Below are 17194 nucleotides of genomic sequence, written 5' to 3'. Positions count from 1 at the left end.
TGGATGATATAGTGGCAGAGAAAAGCCAATAGCAACAAAGATTGAATACTTTGAAATATTTAACAAGCAAAGCATATGCCTATGTGAGGGAATTTTAAAAATAGTGTCAAGCTGGATATGATGGTATATACCTATAGTCACAGCTACTGGGATAACTGAGGCAAGGTCAGAGTCGGGGTAACTTGAGCCTTGGAATTTGAGGCCAGCCTGGGCAACATAGCAAGATTCCACCCTACCTCACCCACCCCCCAAAAAAAGAAGAAGAAACAACACAGTTTACATGATGGCCTACATACACGTATATCACATTACTGTAATAGACAAAAAATACAAACAATCCCAAAGTCCACCAACCAGTGAATAAACAAAATACGGTATATACATACTATGGAATATTTGGCAATGAAAAAGGAATTACTGATACAATGTGTACCATGAATGAACCTACAAAATGTTATGCCAACAAAAAGGACCAGTCACACAAGGTCACATATTTTATGATTCTATTTGTATAAAATATTCAGAACAGACACACTGATTGAAACAGAAAGATTAGTAGTTGACAGAGATGAGGGAGAATGGAATGGGGAATTACTGGTAATGGGTATGGGTTTCTTGTATTTATTTGTTTGTTTTTTAATAAAATCTCTCCTAAAACCATCATCACTTTTAAAAAATATGAAACACTTCATGAACTTGCACAGGGCCATGATAATATTCTCTGTATCATTCTAATTTTAGTATAGATGCTGCCCAAGGAAGCACTGAGCTGGGGTTTCTTTTCAGAGCGATGAAAATGTTTTGGAATGAAGTAGAGATAATGGTTGCATATATTGTTGAATATACTAAAAACCATAGAATTGTATACTTTAATAAGGGAATTTTATGATACATGAATTTTTAAGTCAAACAGAGCTATTTAAACCAACAACTATATGAGAAAATTTTTTAAATAACCCTCAAAGAGGACTGTGGGTATAGCTCACTAGTAGAGAGTGAGCTTAGCATGAACAAGTCCCTGGATTCAATCCCCAGCATTAAATAAATAACCCTAAAAGACAAATAATGGAAAGACAAAATATTCTTGAATAAGACAATCCACTAAATTAATTTTTTAAGTTCAATGTAATCTCATACTAACAAGCCATTTTCTGATCTGTATGAGCTGATACTAAAACTGATAAAGAGTACACACCTGTAATCCCAGCTATTCCTTAGGCTGAGGCAGAAAAATCATGAGAAGCCAGCCTGGGCAACACAGCAAGATCCCTTCTCAAAAATAAATAAAATTGATACAGAAAGAGGGAGAATATAGGCCAGTGGTAGAATGCTTACCTAATTCCAGCACCACCATAAAAAAAAAATGGACATTGGGGCTGGGATGTGGCTCAAGCGGTAGCGTGCTCACCTGGCATGCGTGCGGCCCGGGTTCGATCCTCAGCACCACATACAAACAAAGATGTTGTGTCCGCCGAAAACTAAAGAATAAATATTAAAAAAATTCTCTCTCATTCTCTCTCTCTCTCTCTCCTCTCTCTATCTTTAAAAAAAAAAAATGGACATGAAAAAATGCAAGAATAACTAGAAAATGACTGAAAAGGAAACATGACAAAGACAGGCTAGCCTTATCAAACATTAACACATACTATAAAGCACCTAGAGTTAAAATATTGTGGTACAAGTTCATGAACAGACCAAAAGATCATAGAAACAGAACAGAAAATCCAGAACTAGACCAAAATACATAAAGAAATCAGGATATAACAAAGGTGGTATGTCCAATCACTGGAGAAATATGGACTTTTTTTTTCCAGATGATTTTTTTTGTAAAGTGTGGCAAAATACACATAACACAATGATGTTAAGTACAACCACCTTATTGTACAACCAATCTCCAGAACTCTTTTGGTTCTGAAAAATTGAAACTCTAAACCCATTAAACATAAACTCCTCACTCACTCCTGTCCTCGCAGCTCCTGGCAACTATCCTTCTACCTTGCACCTCTATGAATTAGACTACTCTAGGTACCTGAAATATATGGAATCATTCAATATTTGCATTTCTGTTACTGGCTTATTTCAAATCGTATAATGTCAAGCTTTATTCAAATATAGCATGTTGGAATTTTTTTTAAGATTAAATTATATATATATATATATATATATATATATATATATATATATATATATTTTTTTTTTTTTTTTTTTTTTTTTACCACATTTGATTATCATCGTTCAATGGACATGTGTTGCTTCTACATTTTAACCATTGAAAACATAGAGGTACAGAGAGCACCAAGAGACCCTGTTTTCAATTATTTTCAGTATATACTCATAAATGAAAGCGATGTCATTTGGAAATTCTTTTTTTCTTTCTTTCACCCATGCTGGGGTTCAAACCCATGGCCTCATGCTTGCTAGGCAAGTATTCTACCACTGAGCCATATCCCTAACCCTTATTTTTAATTTTTTGAGGAATCACTAGATGCTTTCCACAGCAGCTATATCATTTACATTCCTACCAGCAGTGCCTAAAGGATCCAATTTGACCACATCTGCTCCTATACACCAATACACTTTCTTTCTATTTTGGATGTGAAGGGGTATATTTCATTTCACTATGGGTTTGATTTATATTTTCTTAATAATTAGAATGCTTGACACCTTTTTATGTGCTTGTTGGTCATCTGTACATCTTTGGAGGAATATCTATTTGAAAGCTTATGTTTATTTTTTAATCAAGTTGTTTTGAGTTTTTTATTGTTGAACTATAGGAGATATTTTTTCTTGGGGGAGGTGGTACTGAGGATTGAACCCAGGGTGCTGTACCAATTAGCTATATCCTACAAAAGACTTCTTAATTTTTGAGACAGGGTCTCACTAAACCACAGAAACTTAAACTTGCAACCCTCCTGCTTCAGCATCCCAAGAAGATGGGATTATAGGCTTGTGCCACCATGCATGGCTACAGAAGTTCTTCATATATTCTAAATATTAAACTTTTTTTCCTCTTTTTTTTAATTAAAATTATATTGCAGTTTAGAGTAATTTAGAAGGAACTGCTATCTCCTCAGTATGACAGTATTTCCATTTATGAAGATAATTGAACTCTATATTTCATTAGATCTTCTTTTATATTTTTTAATTTTATTTATTTACTCTAATTTGTTATACATGACAGCAGAATGCATTTCAATTCATAGTACACATACAGAGCACAGTTTTTCATGTCTCTGGTTGTACACAAAGTAGAGTCACACCGTTCGTATCTTCGTACATGTACCTAGGATAATGATGTCCATCTCTATTCTACTCCTGTGCCCCCTTCCCTTCCCCTCCCTCTCCTTTGCCCTATCTAAAGTTCCTCCATTCCTCCCACGCTCCCCCCACCTCCATTATGGATCAGCATCCACATATCAGAGAAAAAATTCAGCATTTAGTTTTTGGAAATTGGCAAACTTCCCTTAGCATGATATTCTCCAACTCCATCCATTTACCTGCAAATGCCATGATTTTATTCTCTTTTATTGCTGAGTAATATTCATTGTGTATATATGCCACATTTTCTTTATCCATTCATCTACTGAAGGGCATCTAGGTTGTTCCACAATTTAGCTATTGTGAATTGTGCTGCTATAAACGTTGATATGGCTGTGTTCCTGTAGAATGCTGTTTTTAAGTCCTTTGGGTATAAACCAAGAAGTGGGACAGCTGGGTCAAACAGTAGTTCCATTCCCAGTTTTCTAAGAAATCTCCATACTGCTTCCATACTGGCTACACCAATTTGTAGTCTCACCAGCAATGTATGAGTGCCCTTTTCTCCACATCCTCGCCAACACTTATTGTTGTTTGTCTTCATAATAGCTGCCATTCTGACTGAAGTGAGATGAAATCTTAAAGTTAGATTTCCATTTCTCTAACTGCTAGAGATGTTGATCATTTTTTTCATGTATTTGTTGACTGATTGTATATAATCTTCTGAGAAGTGTCTGTTCAGCTCCTTGGCCCATTTATTAATTGGGTTATTTCTTTTTTTGGTGTTAAGATTTTTGAGTTCTTTAAATATATTAGAGATTAGTACTCTATCTGATGTGTGTGTGGTAAAAATTTGCTGTAGGCTCTCCATTCTGTAGGCTCTCTATTCACCTCACCTTGCTGAGAAGTTTTTAGTTGATTCTTGGTTTTATTTCTTATACTACAGGAATCTTATTAAGGAAGTCGAGGTTTTACACACATAATGAAGATTTGGGCCTACTTTTTCTTCTGTTAGGCACAGGGTCTCTGGTTTAATTCTTAGGTCCTTGATCCACTTTGAGTTGAATTTTGTGCAGGGTGAGAGATAGGGGCTTAATTTTATTTTGCTGCATATGGATTTCCAGTTTTCTCAGCAAGCACCTTTTGTTGAAGAGGCTATCTTTTCTCCAATTTATGTTTTTAGCATCTTTGTCTAATATGTGGCTCAGTGGCAGAGCGCTTGCCTCGCACGCATGAAGCACTGGATTCGATCCTCAGCACCATATAAAAATAAAGAAAGGTACTGTGTCCATCTACAACTAATATTGACCTCTTATTAAATATAATTTTCAAATATTTTCTGATGGTCCATGATTGCCTTTCACTCTGCTGATGGTATCCTTTGATGTGTAAAAGGTTTTAGTTTTGATGTAGTACAACTTATTTTTTTCTTTATTGCCTGGCTTTTGGTGTCCTATCCAAGTAATCACTGCCAAATCCAGTGTATAAAGGGTTTCCCATGGTTTCTTCTAACCATTTTATACTTTAAGGTCTTACATTTGGACCTTTGATTCATGTTAACTTTTGCATATAGTATAAGGATCTAACTTTGACATATGAATATACAATTTTCCTAACATGATTTGCTGAAATGAATGTCCTTTCCCCATTGAACAGTCTTGGCACCCTTGTATCATTTGCCCATACATTTGAGGGCTTTTTCCTGGGCTATTTTATGTCTGTCTATATGCCAAAACTATAAGTTTTGATTACTATAGCTTTGTAATAAGTTTTTAAATCAGTAAATGTGAGATGTTCAACCTTGTTCTTCATTTCCAAAATTGTTTTGGTTATTCAGGGTCCCTGGAAATACCATATGAATTTTGGGATGGATTTTTTAACTTCTGCAAAAAGAAGTGTCATTGGAATTTTTATAGGGAATGGCACTGAATCTGTATCTTGCTTTGGGTAATATTGGTATTCAATGATTTGAAGTCTTCCAATGCAATAACTCAGGACAGCTTTCCAATTATTTGTATCACTTTGCTGAATTTGTTTATTAATTAATTCTAACAGATTTGGGAGTTTTGTGAAATCTTTACGGTGTTTTCTCATATAGGACCATATCATCTGCGAAGAACGATAATTTTACTTCTTCCTTTCCAATCTGGATGCCTTTTACTTCTTTTTCTTGTCTAACTGCTCTGGCTAGGACATCCAGTATTAGGACAAAAGTGGTGAAAGTGGACATCATTGTCTTGTTCCTGATCTTACAGGAAAAAATTTCAGTTTTTCACCATTTTTTTTTTTTAAGAGAGAGTGAGAGAGGAGAGAGAGAGAGAGAGAATTTTTTAATATTTATTTTTTAGCTTTTGGCGGACACAACATCTTTGTTCGTATGTGGTGCTGAGGATCGAACCCGGGCCGCACGTGTGCCAGAGGAGCGCTACCGCTTGAGCCACATCCCCAGCCCAGTTTTTCACCATTGAGTATGATATCAGCTGTTTGGCTTGCATATATGCTATTATTATGTAAAGGCAGTTTCCTTCTATTCCTACTTTCTTGAGTGTTTTTATCATAAGGGGTTGTTAAATTCTATCAAAGATTATTTCTATAACAATGGAAAAGACTGCGTATATGTGTTACCTGAGATTAAAACCAGAGTCTTGCACGTGCTAGGCAAGTACTCTACCACAGAGCTACATATCTCACCAAGGCTAGCCTCAAACTTACAATCCTCTTGCTTCAATGCCCTGAGTAGCTGAGAAGATGGACTTTTCAATAAATAAATGGTAATGAATAGTTACTTGGAAAATGATAAAATTAAATCCACATTTTACAACATATATAAGAATGAACTCCAGAAGGATTAAATATTTAAATGTAAAACATGAAAGCAAGTAAATATCAACTTAACCAAACAATTGAGATAAAAAATTAGCAATAATAAAAATATTGATATAATTAATTCTTTAACATAATGCTATTTGAAAGAAAGATACATCATTTTTGTTTTATTTACCAAAATATACCATAAATATTGGACAAACCAAAAAACAATGGACATTCTGATCAATAATCTCAGAAGTATAAGGGTCATGAAAGACAAAGAAAAACTAAAGGGTATTATTAGTAAAAGAAAAGACTAAGGAGAAAGAAATTGTAATGTAGATCTTAGAATCCCTGAACAGAAAAATATCACTAGTGGAAAAACCAGTAAAATTTAAATCAGGTCTGAATTTTTAGTTAATAATATTGTACATTATCATGTTACCCTTGATAATTATACGGTCACATGCTGCTTGATAAAAGGAATAATTCTGAGAAATGTGTCATTAGGTGGTTATTACATTGTGTGAACATCATAGATTATAATCACGTAAACCTAAATCATATAGCCTCCCACATGAGGCTATATCATGTATACATATGGCATAGCCTATTGCTCCTAGAGCTATGATGAACAAAACATGGGATTAAATAAGCATAAGAGACTCAATAAACATGAGTGTATGAGGCTGCTGCCAACATAACAAAAAATAATGTCTTATAGCAATTTTTTTTTTTTTTTTTTTTGGAGGTGGTACTAGGGATTGAACTCAGTGGCATTCTACAATTGATCTCTACATCCATATATTAATTTATTTATTTTTACAGGGGTACCAGGGATTGAACACAGGGGCACTCAGCCACTGAGCCACATTCCCAGCCCTATTTTGTATTTTATTTAAAGACAGGGTCTCACTGAGTTGCTCAGGGCCATTGCTGAGGCTGGCTTTGAACTCATGATCCTCCTGCCTCAGCCTCCCGAGCTGTTGGAATTACAGTCATGTGCCACCACTCCCGGCTATTTATTTTTATTTTGAGACAGGTTCTCTCTAAAGTTGTCCAGGCTTGCCTCGACTTGTGATCCTCCCACCCTAGACTTCCAACTTGCTAGAATTACCTGCATATATCACTGTGCCCAGCATTATAGCAAGCAAACTCCGTTTTTAAATAAAGAAATATACTCTAAAATAATAAGTTTAGTACAGTAAATACAAGTCAGTAACAGTTGCTTATTGGCAACCACTATGTGTTATACATAGTAAGTATATTATAGTAAATATATAAAGCAGTAACAAAGTTGTTTATTATATTAGTATATGTGCTATACTTTCATATGACTAGCAGCACACATAGTAGTAGGGTTTTTTTACAGCAGCTTCACCACAAACATATGAGGAATGCATTACACCATAATATTTATAATGGCTACAACAGTCTAAGTAGTAGGGATTTTTAAGCTTCATTACAACCTTATGGGATCACTATCATATATGCAGTCTGTGGTTACATGAAACATCATTATATGGCTCATGATTCTACTATGATTATATAAAACAGCTAACTTTAAATGAATGGCAAATATTACTTAACTCTTTTTACTATTTTGCAACTTTCCTGTAAGTCTAAAAAAAAAAAATGTTTTATTTAAAAATAGAGCAATAATTATACAATTTAAATTGTAAGTATTAAGAGAACTAAAAATAGATAAGGTTATGTAGAGGTAATTTTTTATCAATTCATACTGTTAGAAGTCAGTAAACTCGGGCTGGATTTGTGGCTCAGTGGTAGAGCACTTGCCTAGCATGTGTGAGGTACTGGGTTTGATTCTCAGCACCACATATAAATAAATAAAATAAAGATCCATTGAAACTAAAAAATATTTTAAAAAATTAAAAAAAGAAGTCAGTAAACTTCCCATGGGGAAGAAAGGAGATGGTAACAGTCTGGTTCTGGATCTAGGATGATGGTTACATAGATACATTTAGTTAATGAAAACTCATCAAGTCATATAATTATTACTTGTATAAATTTTTTAAATCTGTTGTGCTTCCTCCAAAAAGCATTTAACATAGTTTTACCTATGGAACTAAAAATATGAGAAAGACTTTCAGAAATTAACAAATTGAAAACAGTCAAATATTAATTCAGGTGGTTAAAAAAAAAGACTGTAGGGCTGGGGATGTGGCTCAAGCGGTAGCACGCTCACCTGGCATGCGTGCGGCCCGGGTTCGATCCTCAGCACCACATACAAAGAAAGATGTTGTGTCCGCCGAAAACTAAAAATAAATAAATAAATATTAAAAGAAATTGTTTAAAAAAAAAAGACTGTAGGCCCAGAAAAGACCAGAAAGCACAACTGATCTACTTCCTTTCCTGATCTTTAGCACCTGTTTTGTTTTCTTAAAGAAATATGAGAATTTGTGAAAGAGCTAAGAATAAAAATAAATAAATAAATGCCTTACTGGAGAGCTATGAGACCCAGTAAGATTCACATACAGTTAGTATCAGAAAAAATAATCTGTGAGGGGCTGGGGTTATGGCTCAGTGGTAGAGCACTTGCCTAGCATGCGTGAGGCACTTGGTTCTATCTTCAGTACCACATTTTAAAAAATAAATAAATAAAATAAAATAAAGGTATTTAAAAAAAAAAAAAGAAAATATAAACTGTGAGCATTTCCTATTTTGTTCATATTTTACACATAAAAATTTTCCAAGCCAACTATAGCAGCATATGCTTGTGATTCCAGTTACTTAGAAGGCTGAGGCAGGAGGATCATAAGTTCAATAGAAACCCTGTCTCAAAATAAAACTTAAGGTCTGGGGAATGCAGCTCAGTGGTAGCGCACTTGCCTAGCATATTAAGGCCATGGGTTTAATTCCCAGCACTGCAAAGAATAAAATAAAATTAAATTTAAAGGGCTGGAACTTCAGCATAATGTAAGAACAATTCCCTTACATGCATGAGACCCTAGGTTCAATCACAAGCACCATGGGGGGAAAAAAAAAAGTTCACCTTTTCCATTGTTACACAAATAACCTTTGAGGTAATTTAACACCTTTCTATGGTAAAAACACTCAAGAAAGTAGGAATAAAAGTGAAACCCTGTCGCAAAATAATTTTTTTTTTTTTTTTAATGTTGGGGATGTACTTCAGTGATAAGAATGCTCCTGGGTTCATTCCCTAGTTCTGTAGAGGGGGGAATTTTTTTTTTTTTTTTTAACCAAAAGCAGACTAGTTATTTAAGACAGATACAGATCAATTACAAAATTCACCAAATCACCATCATCACAACATAAAAAAAATGTTGTAGAAATCTCATAACTAACTAGATGGTGGGCTGAAAATTACTATACTCTTGCAGTAGTTAAAAATGAGAAAGAAAATCAGAAAATGTTTTACAAGATTGGTGAATTAAATTAATATCATAGAGTTTTTTTCACTCAGTGGGTGTGGTGGCACACACCTGTAATCCCAGCAAGCTCAGGAGGCTGAGGCAGGAGGATCACAAGTTCAAAGCCAGCCTCAGAATCTTAGCAAGGCCCTAAACAAGGCAGTTAGTGAGACCCTGTCTCAAAATTTAAAAATAAAAAGGACTGGGGATGTGGCTCAATGGTTGAACACTCCTGGGTTCAATTCCCATATCAAAATATAAAAAATAACCTGAATTAAATTCTTTCTTACAAGGAAAATTACTAAATTTGTATGTGTGTGTGCCTGTGTGTGTATTACACACATACATACCTACATATAGACAAACATAATATATAGTAATACCTTTATACGTAGACAGTAATACCTATATACATACCTAGATGGTCTAACAAAGCTTTGTTTAGCAGTTCGTGAGAAAGCTTCAATGGAAACCTAGAATTAAAAATAAAGTGCTATATTTTCTATTTGATGATGAGACACTACTCTGTTTTCAATTACACTAAATTTCTGGTTACATACCCAACTTACCAGATATGCCCATATTCATAACAGCATCCTTGACCACAGCATCTTTGACTATGAAGTACAAAGGTTTTACTAGATATGACAATCCTGCTCTGTGACTAACATTACTATTATATTTTTAATCTTTTACCTTTTGGAACACTTTTAGCTTTTTTTTCTTCTTTAGTAACAATTTTAACATTTCACATTATTTCATGATATCCTTTAGTCTCCATATAATTTGTGCATCTGTGGTGCTAGGGATTGAACTCGGGACCTCACACATGCTAAGCAAGCACTGTTCCATTAAGCTACATCCCCAGTCCCCTATCTATAATTTTTTTAATAATCAAAAGAACTTGTTTCCAGGAGCATGCCTGTAATCTCAGCAATTTGGGGGTGCTGAGGTCAGCCTCAGCAATTTAGCAAGGCCCTAAGCAACTTGGCAAGACCCGGTCTCAAAATAGAAATAAAAAAGGGCTGAGGATGTTGATCAGTGGTAAAGTACCAGTGGATGCAATCCCCAGTACCCAAAAGCAAAATAAAAGAAGCTGTAACGTGTTCTATATGTATGATAAGAATTGTGATGCATTCCAATGTCATATGTAAACAAAAAAAATAAAAAGCAGTAACATGTAGCCAGAGGACATATAGGCCTTACAAAAAATGATATATTTATGTTGCAAAGAAGAAGTAAATTTAACAGTATACATCTTAACTAAGTACATACTTATTTCTATTCACAATATGCTTATTACATAATAAAATTGAAATGCTCATAATCACATAACCAATTAAATGAAATACAATTCAATCAGGCACAGTGGCACATGACTATAATTCCAGCAGCTCAGGAGGCTGAGGCAGGAGGATCACAAGTTCAAAGACAGACTCAGCAACTTATCAAGGCTGGGGATGTGGCTCAAACAGTAGCGTGCTCACCTGGCATGCGTGCGGCCCAGGTTCGATCCCCAGCACCACATACAAACAAGATGTTGTGTCCGCCGAAAACTAAAAAAATAAATATTAAAATTCTCTCTCTCTCTTTAAAAAAAAATAAAGGCTCTAAGCAACTTATTGAGATTCTGTCTCTAAATAAAAACTAAAAAGGGCTGGGGGTGTGGCTCAGTGGTTAAGCATCCCTGGATTCAATTCCCAGTACAAAAAAAAACTAATTTCTCCCTTTTTGCATATAGGACTCTTTGAGGACTGAGACTTTATCATGCCTCTTTGTCAACTCAGCTTCTCATAAAGTGCTGGTAACATAGTAAACATTCTTAAATGTCTGTGGAGTGACTCACACAAAGACCATTGGTGGGGAGCCACCATCCCTCTATGCCTTCAATCTGGGTGCTGCTTCATGCCATCCCTAAGAATAGGAAGGTTAAAAAGGGCTTGAGGGACTGGGGATGTAACTCAGTATCAAAACATGCACCAAGCATGCCCAAGGCCCTGGGTTCAGTCCCTCCCATGGGCACACAGGCACATAGGAATACACACACACACACACACACACACACACACACACACAGATGCAGATACACATAGGCTTAAATTTTAAAAGGTAGTAAATAAAAAGTAAAACAGAATAAGAGAAGTTGGGGTAAGGATTCAAAATTATAAAAATTCTAATTAGATAATTGTATATCATCTCAATAGGGAAGAAAAGACTTTAAAAAGACAGGAGGCAGAAAGACTGAAGTCAAGTCAATAGAAAGCTACTACAGAAGGATCCTAAGTTCAAGGCTACCCTCAGCAATTTAGTGAGGCCTTAAGCAAGTTAGTAAGACATCGTCTTAAAACAATGAAAAAGGTTGGGAAGGTAACCCAGTGGTAAAGTGCCTCTGGGTTCAATCCTAGTTCCACCCCCCCACCCCACCCCACCCCCCCACCCCACCCCACCCCCTGGGAAAAAAAAAAGGAAAGAACCCAGACCATGGTAACAACAGTAGGAATGGAAAGAAGTTGACGTAGATGAGTTTTTTGCTTCAGGCAAGAAAAATCAAGAAAATCTCTTCAGCTTGGATGGGATAAATTAGCTTTAGAATCCTACACAAAATGGGCATGGGAGTTAACAGAAACCAAAGCTCAATATGAATGAGAAGACAAATAAAGAGTCTCTTAGTGTTCTTAAGCAAGTTTTCAATAAGATATATTGCTCCAGATAAAAATTCCACATAGTAGTTAGCACTCATTTAGAAACTATGGGATCGGGAAAGGTTGACAGAAGACTAAGGCAAGAAAATATAGTACTGTTGTTCAAAAAAAGAGAAATGAGATCCTGCCAAATACTGATCAATGAAATTCCCGTCAAGATTCTAGAATCATTATTTAAAGAAGTTCATGAACACTTAGAAAAAATAGTAATCACATACATGACTGGAAAGTAGTATGGTCTCATTAATGCCAAGTAATGACAAATTAAAGCTCTTTTTCTGAGTTACTAAGTTGACTAGATATAAATTTATTTTATTTTTTTAATATTTAATTTTTAGTTTTCGGTGGACACAATATCTTTATTTTATTTTTATGCAGTGCTGAGGATTGAACCCAGCATCCCGCACATGCCAGGAGAGCACGCTACCGCTTGAGCCACATCCCCAACCCTAGTTATAAATTTAAAAACAAAACAAGTATATAAAATCTGAATTCTAGTAAATCAACTGTCAAGGTTCCTCATACATTTCTTGTAAAAACTTGGAAATACTTGAGGTGCATCATAATAAACTGGTTAAATTTGACCAATCTGAACCAAAGAATTAAATAAAAATTTTATCATTCTTCAGAAAGGCAAGAACTCTGCTCTTAGTACTGTGTAATCAACATTTTCATAAAGTTTTGCAAAACAGCAACACCAGCATTATCAAATTCACAGTTTATCAAAAATTTGGCATTTACCGGATGACCAACTCAGGGTTTTTTTTAAATGTCAATTAAAATGGAAACATTCTGATAAGAAAATTTTAATACAGATAAATACAAAGCTCTACCAAAAAAGATTCCATTAGAGAATTAAGAGAGAGGGCTGGGGTTGTGGCTCAGAGGTAGAGCGCTCGCCACCTAGCACGTGAGAGGCCCTGGGTTCGATCCTCAGCACCACATAAAAACAAATAAACGAAAAATAACTAAAAGTATTAAAAATAATAATAATAATTAGGAGAGCATGACTGAAAATTGGGGAAAGGAGGGTAGTGGGTCCTACATTCAATCCCAGCATTGGAAAAAAAAAAAATTAGAAAAGCATGACCAAAACAACCCAAAGAAATTTAGTTGACTATAAAATCAGTTATAATGTAACACAGAGAGAGCAATTAGATGCCAAGGGAACATTCTGAACTCTTTACATATATATTAATTTAATTTTTAAAACAACCCTTTGAGAGAAGTGCTATTATTAACCCCATTTTATAGATAAGGAAACTAAAACTCAGCATGTTACATAATTAAATCAAGGTTGTTCAGTCAATAAACTGTAGAGGCAGAACTTAAACCCAAGAAGGTTAGTCCACAATTTATCTTCCTAATCAGTACATTACTGTGAATTAGTGTGATGTGGTTGCCTTTTTTTTGGTACCAGGTGGAGGCTTAACCACTGAGCCACATTCCAGCCCTTTCTATATTTTGTTTAGAGACAAGATCTCACTAAGTTACTTAGGACCTTACTCAATCACCAAGGCTGGCTTTAAACTTTTAATCCTCCTGCCTCAACCTCCCCAGTCGCTGGTTTTGAAGTACCTTCTTTAAAACCAGAGTCAGGCGCTGTGGTGCCCACCTGTAAAGCCATCCTCAGCAATTTAGCAAGACCCCATAACCAAAAAAAAAAAAGGCTAAGGCTAAGGCAAAAGGACCACAAATTCAAGTCTGGCGTCAGCAATTTAGTGAGACCCTGTCTCAAAATTTAAAAGACTGGAGATGTAACTCTGTGGAAAAGCACTCTTGAGTTCAATTCCCAGCACCAAAAAAAAAAAAAAAAAAAAGATAATTTAAGATCTTCTATACTAGTTAATACCTAATTTGGTATACCATACTTATAAGAATATGAATGAACTAAATAAACTCTTTAAAAAGCCATCAGTACCACGAAGAGGTTCAAGTGAAAACAATGTCAGAAAAGTCATTAGAAGAGGTTAAAACTGAGAATGTTGGGCTGAAAATATAGCTCAGTTGACAGAGTGATTGCCAAGCATGCACAAAGTCCTGGGTTCAATCCCCAGCACTACCAAAAAGGAAAAAAAACCAAAAAACAAAAAACTGAGAATGTTCCTGAGCATGGTGGTACAAGCATCTAATCCCAGGAACTGGAAAGACAGGAAGATCTCAGGTTCCAAATCAGCCTCAGAAATTTATCAAGGCCCTAAGCAATTTAGCAAGACCCTGTCTCAATACTAAAAGTAATTTTGTAACTCAGTAGTAAAGTGTCTGCGGGTTCAATCACTAGTACAATACAAGGTAATACAGGCTGAGGATTCATTCACTTCACTTTAATGTGGAAAAAAAAAATTGAGAATATTTGTCCAGAGAAGAAAAGAATGAGTGAAGTATAAATCTCTTCAAATATCTCAAAACTTAAATACAGAAGAGGCTAAACATATACAGTAAAGATACAACTTCCAATTCAATAAAAGAAATAATTTTATATAAATTAGAATTGTCCAAATCTCTGCTTCAGAAACTATGAGTCATCTCTCCAGAAAAACATACTAATGCAAATAATTTTGCTAAATATTTCTAGAGGTTCACAAATCTACTTTTAAATCCATTTGTGACCCACACCTAGAGAGTCATGTATCCTAGATTAAAACAGAAAGCTTCAAGTATGAAGAGGCAAGTATATTTAATCATCTTTAAAATCCATTATACCTAAAAGAGTCTCAATCTACATTTTCTAGTTTCTTCTGAGATCCATTATGATACACACATCAATAAGTTTAAAAGATGACAAAAAAGACATTCATCCCATTTCAAGCAGTGCTGAGAGCACAGCTCAGTTAAAAATGTTAGCTGCAAGGGAAAAATTTGCCACGTGCTATGTGGACTACACATTATCACTAGAGTGAGTGGCGAGGAATTATACGATCACAAAATTATTACACACTAGAAAATTCCAGTTTCTTTCTTAATTAAACTAGAAACGAGGGGAGGGGGACCCTGAAAAGTAAGAGTTCAAAAAGTATTGGGGTTTCTTAAAAATGTAAGTGCTGTGGTGCTGGGCAAGTGCACTGCCAGAACAGTGCTACAGACACCACATCTGCCATTAGATTCGACTAGTTCCAGGCACAAGATGTTCTAATAAATAACAAATACATTCAGAGTCAGTACACAAGTGTGACAGAACCTGGGGTCTAGGCATTTTTCTCCTGGTGCTATTTGAGAATGAACACTGACATTAAGATTAAGTATAGTAATATGACAGAGATAAAGTTTTAGCTAAATTTACAGGCTAACCAATGAAATTGAAAAAGCAAGATGCAACATAGATGAGTTAAACTATTTTAATTTTGAACAGAGAAAAATTCATGACTTTGCCGTGCAGGAAAAAAAATGAATAACTTCAATTACATTTATTAGGTATGGGAGATTTCAAGGTATTAAGAGAAAAACCAGTGGCCCAGGAAAAAATCAGGCGGGTAAAAATCAAACGAAAACACAAGACATGGGGGAGAGTGGGGCAGGGGAAGAATCAGTTACTGATTTGGTAAAGGAAAGCAGATAAGTAGGAGAGGGAGTCAGAGCCTCGGAAATGGAATGAGGAAAAGTATTCAAGGACTGGGGAGTTTTCAGCAATGAATATGGAAACAGAATGAGGCTGTTAACAGTTTCAAAAGAGAAGGGAAACAAAGGGGGGGGAGTCCTTTTCTGAACTAGCATCCTCTGTAGTTAATAATAAAAATGCCTAACTCATGCTGGGTACTTAATACGTGGCGAATCCAGTTGCAAGCGCATTCCATAGATTAGTCCCTTGACTCCCTCCCCCCTCCACATAGGTAGGAACTACTATTTTACAGCTGAACAAACTGAGACCACACAATGCAAGGTAACACAGGCCGAGCATGCATTCACTTCGTTGTACAGTCTCTTGGCGAAATCCTACGAAAATCTTGATAAGCTCTATGGAGAAAGATCACAGTTTTCCATAATTTCTCAAAAGGTCTCTCTCTCTGGGCCCGAAAAGTGATCCTCTACTTTAGAGAAAAGTTCCCTTCTGGGGGTACATGAGGCTCTTCCAGACACACAAAGCTTTAGAACTCTAAGAAACACCTGGCAGAGACAGATGGAGGCTTGTGGGTCCGGAAAAGAAGAAAAGTCAGAAAACCAGGTTCAGAAGCCATCCTTCTCCGCCGAGGAGAAAGTAGCAAGCAGCCCTTCCCCTCTTCCACCAGGCGTGACTCAGGGACGTGACCTCCCCTAATGTGCTGTGTGTGTGTGTAAGTGGGTGACCCTCTCAGGCTTCCAATTCTCGTCCACACTCACGGGTTATTAGGCCAGGCCTGAAACAACCCGTGGGAATAAACAGATGCGACTGGGGTGGCGAGGAGGCCCCGGGGCTCAGGGAGGGAAACCTGCCCAAGCAGGCGCCGCGCCGGGTCCAAAGGGCCTCGGCAAGCAGGCCCGCGCCCTCTCCCCGGACCTTACCGCCGCTCGGATGCACAGGACCAGGCGGCCACGCGAGCCGGTCCGGCAGAGCCTGGGGCACGTCTTCTGGCGCCGCCGCTCCTCTGGCGCCCGCACTTGGCGGCAGTCGGGAATCCGTGGCCTGCCGGGTAGAGGCCCGGGAGATCGAGGCCCCGACCGAGCGCGCGCCCTCGAGCCTACCCAAAGAGAAAGGGTCAGGGCGCGTCCCGTGTGCCAGGCAGCGACGGCTGCACAGCCGAGGTCGCTGCCGACTCCGTCCGCCCTCACCCGACAGAGCTATTGCCCTGCTTCCCCCGCGCAAGCTTTGGCGGCGGAGCAGCACAGTGAGCGCCGATTGGCCCTCGGGATGCGTGACGCAAGGCGACGCTTCCCACTGATTGGCCAGGACGGCAGTGCGTGCAGGGAGTAAACAAACCCCGCCCCCAGGCTTCCCAAAGAGGGGAGGGGTCGAGATGAAGGGCGGGACCTCTCGCGCTGGGCGCCGGCCCCCAGTTCCCCGGCTTAGGGGCCACCCAGCCGATACCCGGCTTAGGCCGGTCATTAGCACCCCTGCCTCCTCCT

The 17194-nt window shown here is 37.2% G+C and overlaps 1 protein-coding gene and 1 pseudogene across 8 annotated transcripts in view; both read right to left on the bottom strand.

Moving 5' to 3' along the window:
* Positions 1-16922, bottom strand: part of Tfdp2 (transcription factor Dp-2) — a 164528-nt gene extending 147606 nt beyond the window's left edge. For 4 of the 8 annotated variants that reach the window (XM_076868871.2, XM_076868877.2, XM_076868878.2 and 1 more), the window contains exons 1-3: positions 16634-16922; positions 9873-9928; positions 8270-8339 (exon numbers count right to left, since the gene is read on the bottom strand). The gene's annotated coding sequence lies outside the window, so the exon portion shown is untranslated. Of the gene's footprint in view, positions 1-1408; positions 1470-8269; positions 8340-9872; positions 9929-16633 lie in introns of those variants that run through there. The other 4 variants (XM_076868874.2, XM_076868876.2, XM_076868873.2 and 1 more) reach the window with 3 other exon arrangements.
* On the bottom strand, positions 673-765 carry LOC143409027 (U6 spliceosomal RNA; annotated as a pseudogene).
* Positions 16923-17194: the final 272 nt, after the last annotated feature.

This window comes from Callospermophilus lateralis, chromosome 10 (genome assembly GCF_048772815.1).
Source record: "Callospermophilus lateralis isolate mCalLat2 chromosome 10, mCalLat2.hap1, whole genome shotgun sequence".
Taxonomy (NCBI): domain Eukaryota; kingdom Metazoa; phylum Chordata; class Mammalia; order Rodentia; family Sciuridae; genus Callospermophilus; species Callospermophilus lateralis.
The sequence above is the reverse complement of the archived record's forward strand: the minus strand, read 5'-3'. Positions and strand labels throughout refer to the sequence as shown.